This window comes from Diabrotica undecimpunctata, chromosome 10 (genome assembly GCF_040954645.1).
Source record: "Diabrotica undecimpunctata isolate CICGRU chromosome 10, icDiaUnde3, whole genome shotgun sequence".
NCBI classification, from domain to species: domain Eukaryota; kingdom Metazoa; phylum Arthropoda; class Insecta; order Coleoptera; family Chrysomelidae; genus Diabrotica; species Diabrotica undecimpunctata.
Window position 1 is genome coordinate 79,200,170 of NC_092812.1, and position 11,740 is coordinate 79,211,909.

General features: G+C 35.9%; 1 long non-coding RNA gene across 1 annotated transcript in view; it reads right to left on the reverse strand.

Moving 5' to 3' along the window:
* The window catches only part of LOC140452556 (uncharacterized), a 30,676-nt gene extending 19,074 nt beyond the window's left edge, over positions 1-11,602 (reverse strand). The window contains exons 1-3 of the long non-coding RNA XR_011952209.1: positions 11,458-11,602; positions 11,190-11,377; positions 10,727-11,130 (exon numbers count right to left, since the gene is read on the reverse strand). This is a non-coding gene — a long non-coding RNA (uncharacterized lncRNA). The remainder of the gene's footprint in view (positions 1-10,726; positions 11,131-11,189; positions 11,378-11,457) is intronic.
* Between the last annotated feature and the right edge of the window lie 138 nt (positions 11,603-11,740).

An 11,740-nucleotide genomic window follows, 5' to 3' on the forward strand; every position in this document is an offset into this window, starting at 1 on the left:
GAGGGACAGTTAGTTTTTGAAGATCGCGCCGCGTTTTAAAATGTAACGCACGTATTATAAATTATATAATTATTAAGTGTAAAATAAATTAGTACAAATAAAGACTTTAAATAAACTTTTAAGTGTTATAAGTGTAGAACCTTGAATAATAAATAATGAATAAATTAGAATTAATAAAAACATAACAAATGGTGTCAGAAGTAAAATAGAAAATAAATTGCGAAAATGGCGGGTCGAATGAAGATCGACGGGTCTCCCTAGGCCGAATAAAACCAGTATGGCGTGACCTTCTAGTCTAGCCAAGGGTCAGGTCGACATCCTTCGACGAGATTCTAGTTTAACGGTGCTTTATATATAAATATGAAAGTTTTTAAAGAAAAGTTAGTTAATTTTTGAAGATGGCGCCGCGGTTAAAATGTAACGCCCATATTGTGTAATTGTTCGTGTAAGATAAATTAGTAATAAAGACTTTAATACATTTGTGAGTGTTATAAATAGAACCTTTAATAAATAAAAAAACAATAAATTAGAATTAATAAAAACATAACAAATGGTGTCAGAAGTAAAATAGAAAATAAATTAAATTGTGAAAATGACTACGATTTATGAGCTCACAGTGACGAATTTAAGAAGACATCTCGAAGACAGAGAATTGGCTTCTACCGGAAAAAAGGCTGAGTTAGTCCAACGACTAAAGAACGCTTTGGAAGATGAGAGTTTTAATCCAGAAACTTATATATTTGAAGATGCTGTCCTCTCGTCGATTTCGAAAGTCTCCGGCGACATCGCATCATTAGAGAACAAAGTTTCTGGCGATATTTCGAAAGTTTCTGGTGACATCGCATCATTAGAGAACAAAGTTTCTGGTGACATCGCATCATTGGAAAACAAAGTTTCTAGCTATATTTCGAAAGTTTCCGGCGACATCGCTTCATTAGAAAAAGTTTCTAACGAGATTTCTTCCCTGGAAAGCAAAGTTTCTGCTAACATCTCTTTGGAAATCTCTAAAGTAAATATATAATGTAAATATATTATGACTAATTCTGTTTTTGTTGTAGTCATTTTGGCGTTTGTTTACCAGAAGCCTCTAGACCCGAATTATGATGAGTCATCCATCTCGAGGGTTCCAAGCAGTTGAAAAACTAGTTTTAGCCGTTGACCGCCTTCTAGTTTAGTCGATGGCGTTCCCGTTATTCTTGTCAACACCACCAACAATGTTCGAGTAAATTCATGTCTGCTATAGTGAATTCCGAAACTAACTGAGTTTTGTATAAAAAGAGAAATTTGTTGGGAAGAGGACAGTTAATATCTGAAGATCGCGCCCCGCGTTTAAATTGTACGCACGAATTATAATAAATTGTATAATTAAGATAAATGATTTAATAAAGACCAACAAATTTATAAGTGTTATAAATAGAACCTTTTAATAAATAAATAATAGATAAATTAGAATTATTAAAAATATAACAAATGGTGTTAGAAGTGAAATCGAAAATAAATTAGACTTAACTTAACTTAATAATAATATTACAAGTGAATATTTTTAAATTGTGAAAATGACGACAATTTATGAGCTCACAGTGACGAATTTAAGAAGACATCTCGAAGACAGAGAATTAGCTTCTACCGGAAAAAAGGCTGAGTGAGTCCAGCGACTAAAGAACGCTTTGGAGCAAGATAGTTTAGATCCAGACTTATATATTTGAAGATGCTGTCCTCTCGTCGATTTCGAAAGTTTCCGGCGACATCGCATCATTAGAGAACAAAGTTTCTGACGATATTTCGAAAGTTTCTTCTGATGTAGCCAAAGTTTCTGGTGATGTAGCCAAAGTTTCTGGTGACATCGCGTCATTAGAAAACAGAGTTTCTAACGAGATTTCGTCTATGGAAAGTAAAGTTTCTGCTAACATTTCGAAAGTAACTTCTGAGATGTCTGCCCTCGACGATAGAATGTCTTCGTTAAAAAACCAAGTTGCTGCCGATATGTTAGCCTTCGAAGAAAATATATGGAAAGACATGGAAAGGAAGATGGATGAAACAAGCATGGCAGAGAGAGGAAACAATCCAATTACAGTAGAAACAAAAGAAGACGAGACAAAATGTAAGATCAACTGAAGAAGAAGTTACATATGCGATATGGCCACGAACATTTGGAGTATGTATATCAGTCGCAGCTTAAAAATCGAAGACAGAAGAAAGATGAGGCTCTTCGAGAATATGAGGTAGATATTGCCAGATTAGTACGATATGCTTATCCAACAGCTACCGAAGACATGATGGAAAAACTAGCCGTTCAAACATTTATTGATGGTCTTCGTTATCATGAAATGCAGAGAACACTACGATTAGCTCGTCACAAGACGCTGGTTAATGTTTTATTCGCAGCCCTCGAATACGAGTCAGCTACGCAGGTCTCTGGCGGGTACAGTAAAGTTAGGACTGTAAAAGAGGAAGAAGATGAAGATAAACTTGACCAGCTCGTTAATATGATGAAAAGTATCACATAAAAGAAAACGAAGACCATAAAATCAAGAAACTCACCATTAGGAAAACTAGAACGAGTCGGCTCCAAGGGAGCAGCTTCTACCCGAAACTTTTCCAAAGACCCTCTCATACTAATAGCTTCTTTGAAATGTCGTAAAGATAGTGTATATGTAGATGGAGAAATAAATGATAGAAGGATACATTGTTGGTAGATACCGGAGCGACCAGAACCATTATACGCCCGACAGTTATAAACAGCCGTAAGAAACTGTTAACAACGAGGTTGCGACTTCGGACCACTACAGGTGAAAATGCCGACATTCATAGAGAAATCCAGGTACAATTGGGAATTAGAGCAGAAAAGTTCGTCCATACTGTTATAGTTGCTGACATCGAAGAGGATGTTATATTAGGAATTGACACAATGAATATGCATGGATTCCAATTGGATTTTAAGAATAAACTAATCAAAGTTGGCAACGAGGAAGTTGGCAAAGCGGCCATTGAAGAAGATACAGTCGTGCCTGCGAGAAGCGAAACGATCATAGTAGCGCGGCTACAGGGAATTGTGGAAGAAGGGACACCTGTTATGATGGAGCCTTGGAACCATTACGACGAGGTTGCCCGTGGAATTATAATTGGAAAGGAATTGGTGACTTCGGCTAAGGAAATTCCTGTGAGACTTATCAATGTCAATGACTACCCAGTGACCATAAAGAAAGAGACAAAAGTAGGAACTTGTGTACCTGTGACATCCATAATCCGTCAGGCAACAACATCTGATAATTCCAACGACAAATTCGACCAAATGGTTGCAGTTGCAGGACAGTCTCTGAATCAGATTGAGAAAAGGAAATTAAGGGAATTTCTTCGGCAGTATCGTGATATTTTCGTACCGAAAGGAGAAAAGACGGGAAGAACAACCATTGTTAAGCATAAAATTGATACTGGTAATGCTAAGCCAGATTGTTCAGGAAATAAAGAAAGAAGGGGTGATAGAACCTTCTACGAGCCCATGGGTCTCTCCGGTGGTCCTGGTTAAGAAGAAAGACGGAACGACGAGGTTCTGTGTGGATTACCGTTTGCTGAACAACGTTACCAAGAAAGATAGTTATCCTCCTCCTCGGATCGATGACATATTGGACACATTGGCTGGAAGTAAATTGTTTTCTACTTTGGATTTGAAGTCTGGATACTGGCAGGTAGAAATGGACCCAGTAGATAAAGAAAAGACAGCCTTCACCACAAGATCTGGATTGTGGCAATTCAACGTTATGCCATTTGGACTCTGTAATGCTCCTGCGACATTTGAGAGGCATATGGAAAATGTGTTGAGAGGATTATCTTGGAAAACATGCCCAATTGATGTTAAACCCCAAGAAGTGCCAGCTATTTCAAGGTAAAGTCAATTATCTGGGTCATATAGTCAGTAAAGAAGGAGTGGCCGTGGATAAGGGAAAAATTGATTCCATTAAAGAATGGCTAGTACCAACGGACAAACATCAAGTTAGAAGTTTTCTTGGACTATGTACCTACTACCGAAGGTTTATTAAGAAGTTTGCAGATATCGCTAAGCCATTAACGCGACTTACAGAGGAAGCAAGAGAATACCGCTGGGATACAGACTGCCAAAATGCCTTTGAGACCTTAAAAAAGCATTTAATAACAGCACCAATTTTAGGGTATCCACTGCCAGAAGGAGAGTTCATCTTAGATACGGATGCAAGTAATGTGGGAATTGGAGGAGTGCTGTCTCAGATTCAAGGAGGACAGGAACGAGTCCTCGGATATTTTAGTAAAGTTCTTTCAAAACCTGAGCGGAATTATTGCGTCACGAGAAGAGAACTTCTAGCAGTATTTAAATCAGTAGAGCACTTCTATCAATACCTCTATGGCAGAAAGTTTCTAATCCGAACCGACCATGCCGCCCTTAAGTGGTTGATGCAGTTTAAGAATCCAGAGGGTCAGATAGCCAGGTGGATCGAACGACTCCAAGAATACGATTTTAAGATTGAGCACCGGGCCGGAGTTAGCCACAGAAACGCTGATTCTCTTTCCAGAAGGCCATGCCCAGCAGAGTGTTCCCACTGCAACAAAACGGAATCCAAGGAAGCAGCAGTGCTAAGAACGACGATGGTGAACGACGACTGGACGCCTACTAAGATAAGGGAAGAACAAGAGAGAGATCCAGTTATACAGAAAATCCGAAAATGGAAAGAGGAAAACCGTCGACCACCTTGGCAAGAAATATCAAACCTATGCTCAGTAGTTAAGACGTATTGGGCCCAGTGGGACTCATTTATCATCGAAGATGGCTTGCTCAAACGAGTCCTGGAAAATGATGACGGTTCAGAGAAGAGAAGACAGTTGGTGATCCCAAAGAGCAAAATAGCCGAAGTACTTCGTCAGTTACACGACAGTCCATCAGGAGGGCATTTTGGTGTAAAGAAAACCCTTGAGCGAATTCGGGAACGGTTTTATTGGACGAACAGTTCCGACGACGTAAAAGACTGGTGTAAGAAATGTACTATTTGTGCTACGAGTAACGGGCCTTACCGGAAAAGGAGAGCTCCTATGAGACAATATAATCTTGGAAGCCCGTTTGAAAGAATAGCTTTGGACATTGCAGGGCCATTTCCAGAAAGTGAAAATGGGGGCAAGTACATGTTGGTAGTAATGGATTACTTCACTAAGTGGGTCGAGATTTACGCACTTCCAGACCAGAAGGCCGCCACCATTCCAGAAAAGTTGATCCAAGAATATATCAGCCGATTTGGAGTGCCTTTGGAGATCCATAGTGACCAAGGCAAGAACTTCGAAAGCGATTTATTCCAAGGAATATGTGATAGTTGGCAAGTATTTGACAAAGATGGTGTCCGATCATCAGCGAGACTGGGACCAATACCTTCCGTTCTTCACAATGGCCTACAGATCTGCTGTTAACGAATCAACAGGCCAGACACCAGCCAGAGTCCTATTCGGACGCGAAATGCGACTACCTTGTGATCTAGAGTTTGGGTGTCGACCTGGAGAAGATGTAGCAGGTGAAGATTATGTGATCGAATTACGAAGAAGAATGGATGATGTACATGAGTTGGTCCGTTCCCACCTTTAGATCGCTTGCGACCGAATGAAGAAACGGTACGATACACAAGCCGAAAAGGGTTGCTTTAAGAAGAACGACAAAGTCTGGCTCTATAATCCCAAGAGGCGAAAAGCTTGTTCTCCCAAATTGCAGCAGTTTTGGGAAGGCCCATACTTAATTATGGAGAAGATCAACGATGTCATCTACCGAATAAGCAAGATTCCGAGGGGAAAGCCGATGATAGTACACCATAACCGGCTGGCATCTTTCGAAGGTGACCACGACGTAGATGAAGAAGTGGAAGTAAACCAAGTCCAAGATGTGTCTGACCTCACGTTTGAGGAATTCATGGGTGCCTATCGAGGTACCGGTAAAGCAAGACATGGTGTTACCACTGAAGAAAAGCAAGATCTACTCGCGCTCCCCGATGACTACTCGCTGGCCCTTACCATCCCGGCCAGTATCAAAGACGCACCAGGGTTGGCATCCGTCTTTCGAAGGAAGTTCGGTCGAGTTGCAGAACTTCAATGTCAAGTGCCAGCTCCTGCGAAAACCTTGAAACTCCAAGAAACATCACGTTACCTTTTCTACCTGGTAACAAAAGACACTGCCCGTGACCAACCTACCTACCGAGATGTATGGGAAGCCTTACTTCAATTGAGAGAGCACGTATTAGAGTCCGACGTGAAAAAGTTAGCCATGCCAAAGTTAGAGTGCCGCCAATTAGATTGGAGGGTTATCCGAAGTATGGTGGAGGAGATCTTTAAAGACACCGAAGTCCAGGTGTTAGTCTGTTGCAATCCGCATAGTTACTGGTGCGGAGAGAAAACCGTCCCTTGTCATTTTTATACAACTGGAAGTTGTAAAAGAGAGTCCAGTTGCCGATACCAGCATACCGTTCCAGTTCCAGTCCCGACAAGGTTCCAGGAGGAACCTTCTTTTAAGAGGGGGGCAATGTTACGATAATAAATATCATGGCCTGTAAATATATTATGACTATTTCTGTTTTTGTTGTAGTCATTTCTTCGTTTGTTTATCAGAAGCCTCTAGACCCGAATTATGATGAGTCATCCATCTCGAGGGTTCCAAGTAGTTGAAAAACTAGTTTTCGCCTTCTAGTTTATTCGAGGCAAAACCAGGTAAATTGAGGTCAACATCCATGGGGTTCGAGAACAGCTGTTTTCGTATAAACATGACGGAACTTTCATTTTGAAAACGGTTAGTTTTGAAGATTCGCGGTCGCGATTTAATTGTACCGTTCGGATACATAAATTATGTAATTATTAATCAAATAAATTGTTGATATAAATTATCGTGCTTTTTAATAAATTAAAATAAGCAATATAATAAATTATAAATTATTAGAAATACTACAATATATTGCTTAAATTGCCTGCACCAATATCATCTGGAGGTACAGAGAGAGTAAAATCATAGTTTGTATTTCCGGTTAAATTGTCAAAATACAATGTACAATATAGAAAAGTTTCTATTGTGTTGAAAAAAGTCTCTCTCATTTTCAAAAAATGTCATGTCACATTTCAGTCTTCTAAAAATTTTCAGAAAACAGTCTTCTAAATTTTTTTGTGAAAATCTAAATTTTTAAATGCTTGATTATATTCTTTGTCCTGACTGGTTGTTGAAGAATTTAGTATTTCAAATAATTTATCAAACATGTCTATAACTTCAACAATACCTTCTGCAGCTGATGGGATTACTTTAAACTGTGTGTATAACTTCATAGTGGCAACAACTGTAGCACTTAAAACTTGCGTTGCATACTTAACCTTTATTTTTTCAAAAGGACTTGGTCTAATATGTGAGTCTGTTAATTTGGGCGTAGCTCTAGTAGTGACTTGTTTATCATGTTGATAAAAGGATCCTACATATTCCCAGGAAGTTGTTTTCCCATTAAAAACAAAGGAATGTTTTAACATATTATTTCTAGCTAATTTTATAAGATGTGGTGGGTCAAACATATACATTATTTTTTTATTACGAAAAAAAAATACGCCTTGTTTGGGGTTACATTTAAATCATTAGCTAATTTCCAATTATATGATACAAGATCGCTTATTAAAGCACATACATCTAATCCACAATCATTTATTTATTTATTTATTTACGGGATGTCCCCATTTTACAAAATTTAACAAAAATAAAATATGCTAACCATAATACAAGTACATACTAAAAGTATTAAATAATGATTAAATAATTATTGTTAAACAAATGATTAAAATAAGTAAATTAAATTAAATTTCCTGAAGATCTAAATAAAATAAAATGAAATGATCTTAATAAAATGAAATGAAATAAATACTTCAAGTTAATGTCACTCATCTTTGATTCCTAACATACTCCATCAAACAGTGCTTAAATCTTACAGATTTTATATTCACCAGATCATGAGATTGGCTAAAGTCATTTCCCAGGATCTGAATCCTGTTAATAGGAGAGAATTTGTCATAGTTAGTGTGATACTGTTTTATAGAAAACAAAGGCATGTCTCTAAGAATTTTTGTGTTACATCTAAAGTTGATAAGACTTAATAAATCACAACAGTCAGTGATATGATCAAGTAGTTTATGGAGAAAAACTAAATCACATTTAGTTCTGTAGTCTTCTAAGGAACTGATATTTAGCCTTGACCTTAGTTCTACCGAAAACATGTTCCTTAAGTTTAATCTATAAGCACAAATCCAGAGAAACTTATTTTGAATTTTTTCAAGAGTGTGAATATGATTAAAACAGTATGTTGACCATACTATAGAAGCATAAGACAGCATGCTACGCACAAAAGTAAGATATAAAATTCTATATGTGGGTACTGAAAGATCTCGAGAGTTTCTTGCGATAAAACCTAGATTTCAGTAAACTTTATTTGACAAATTGTTGATGTGGGACTGTCAAATAACACTCCCAAATCTTTTATTTCAGTCACTCTTGATAGAAGGCTTATATTAATGTGATAGTCAAACACAACATTATTTTTAGATTTGCTAAAGGATATAACAAAACACTTATCTTTATTTAACTGGAGACCATTGGAAAGAGACCAATTATACAGGGAAGTAAGGTCTTCCTGGATCCTTAGACAATCAGATAGATTTGAGATTTTAAAATATAACTTAAGGTCATTGGCAAATTGCAAAAAACTGACAAACCTTTATTAACTCAGAAATATCATTCATAAAAAAATTAAAGAAAAGAGAACCCACACGTGAACCTTGTGGGACCCCTGAACTCACAAAGATAGGAATTGAAAGTGAACCCTTTATAAAAACAAACTGAATTCTTTCATCAAGATAACTACTTAACCATGAAAAACCACTCAGGAAAGCCAATACATCTTAATTTAAAGATGAGTAAAGAATGGATTACTGTGTCAAAGGCATTCGAGAAATCAGTATAGATGGAGTCCACTTGGTACCCATCCTCGAAAGCCCTGATAATGTAATCATAATACAAAACAAGATTTGTAGATGTAGATTCAGCCTGCCTAAATCCATGTTGCTCATTTTTCAAGAGATTCCTACAATGCCAAGTAAGATATTTGTTTAGAATTAGTTCAAAAAGTTTAGGGATGGCAGATAACATAACAACAGGCCTATAATTTTTTATATTGTCTCTGTCACCGTTTTTAACCTTTTCTAGTAACTGTCATGCCACTTACTAGAGAAGGTGTGTAGTCTCAAAGATAAATTAAATAATACATGTAAAGGTTTGGATAGACTGTAGACACATCTTTTTAAGAAATATGTAGGAATATTATCAGGGCCATAACTCAGTTTATACTTTAGACCATTTATAGACTCAAAGACGTCAGAAAGTGAAAATTGGATAGGTAAATGTAATGCCAACAGAATTATTTACTTTAAAATTGAAGTTACTTAAATTAACTTTGTCTGAGCGATAGACACTAGAGAAATGGCTTGCAAACAAGTTTGCTATTTCCTCATTTGATTCAGCTAACAAGTCATTAAAATACATGACATTTGGAGTTCCGTGGGTTTTATTCAAAGAGTTTATATGGTTCCAAAATTGTTTTGAGTCTGAGTGAATAGATTCCTCAATATTGGAGATATAAGATCTGTAGATTTGATCTGTTAATGTTTTGCATTGTGTTCTAAGATCTGAAAATAAGGTATAATCAGCTGCTAACTGAGTATGGTTGAATCTAGCATGAGCAGTTTTTTTTAAATAACAAATCTGGAGAAAACCAAAGAGGAAATTTTGAAGGTTTATATGTTTTTTCAGAACAAAGAGTGATATTGCTTCAGAAAGAACTTCATAAAAATTATTTACTGAGATATTAATATTTGAATCATCAAAAACAATATTCCAGTCAACTGAAGAAAAATAATTATTTAGACCTACAAAATTTGCATTACGATAGTCAAAATATGTAGTATTATAATCTAATTGTTTAACATTTCCATTAAAACTAAGTTAACAAGTAAATGCCACATGATGAAAGTTATTGGGAAGCAAAGTGTTCACTGCCTTATACACTGACAGTTTTTGATAGTCTTCAATACTGTGGAAAATGAGATCCAAAAATACTCCACATTGATTTGGTATAATATTTGATTGCCTCAGGTTCAGGTAAGAGAAGCATTCACATATCAGCTTTGCTGGATAGTTTTGTGGGCAGTCAACATTTATTTAGAGCAGCAATCATTTAGGGCAGCAATGATTGTAAACCAAATTGTTTTAAGTTTATCTGCTGGACAGGATGAATGGTGAAAATAATATGCTAAGGGTTGTTTCCAAAAATTGAAAAGCCTTTGTACCATTAAAACTGTCACATTTGCTGCAGATTTGAAAGCTTTTGATTTATCACCAAAATCTTAAAACCTACAATTTCATCCAACCCCCTATTCTAAAACATATTTAATTGCCATTTCGTCAAAAGACAAAAAACAAATTTTGTCTAATTTAGTAAAGTTTGCTACTTTGTGTTTTAAAACAGTAAGTAAAGCTTAATTTAGTCCAGGCTCAATTTTAATATGTTGTATGTGTTTAAATAATGTCTTAGGACTGGGTAAACAAAATTTGTTCCACACAACATTTTTATAAACTTTTGGTCCAGTGAAGTACATTAAAAGACATTTCTGTTTAAATTGATTACTTACTAAATCTTCTACATCTTACCTTTTTTCTAGATTGTAAAATTTGAACATTAATGAAATTAGCTATATTTGCTGAAGGACAAAATTTAGATGTAAGTGCCGTATAGTCTTCAATTGTCACATTGTGTATATACTAGACTGTAAATTTTTTGTTTAAATAATTATTTTCCTTCTGTAATTGTATAACTGTAGTTTGTAACACATTTTTTTGGGGAGTATTTACTGATAATTGTTGCAACCCTTGAGTTGAACTTGGTGTTGCACTAAGTGGTGTTACTGGATATGTAGTTAGATGTTCAGGTTCTTCATGGAATATGTTGTTTTTACCAGGAGTAATAGTACTATCCTGAAGTACAGTTATACTGGATGGTTTATTTGGAATACTTCCATTTTCCTCTATATCCATAAATGAACTTTCCACTATTTCTAAAAGGAAAAGATAAAGCTTATTTATGTATTACATCTTAATTATTTACTTTATTTACCTTGATTAATAGGACATCTTGGGAGACATGTTTTGGACTACTGAAGAATAATAATTATGATCAAAATAAAATGAGGATGTGCCCTCCAGTAAAGGAAAGTGTGTAGGAACTACAGAAGATTGTAATCGATTTCTCATATATCATTAACCATGACATTAACCAAATCTTGCCATTAACCAAATTTTTGCCTTGAATACAAATATTTTTTTAATACACAATAATTTTAATAATCTGTAATACACAATTTTAATCCAAATTTAACACTCACCTATTAACATCTTTCGGAAACGAAACACTTTGCAGCTGCACAAGTGTGGCAAGGCTTTTTGTATTTTTATTTTTGTACATATGAAAAGGTTATACAACGTAATTGTCAAATAAAAAATGTATAAAAATTATCTCTGTGTCTGTATCTACATAGCCCAAAAAAAGACTAAGAAGTAGAAGAAGAAGAATCTCCGATTCTATGAGTAAACAACAAATAGTAAACACAGTGTTGCCGATGTCACGATATGAAATTATGTTAGGCCGCTGCTAAAAATATCAGATTT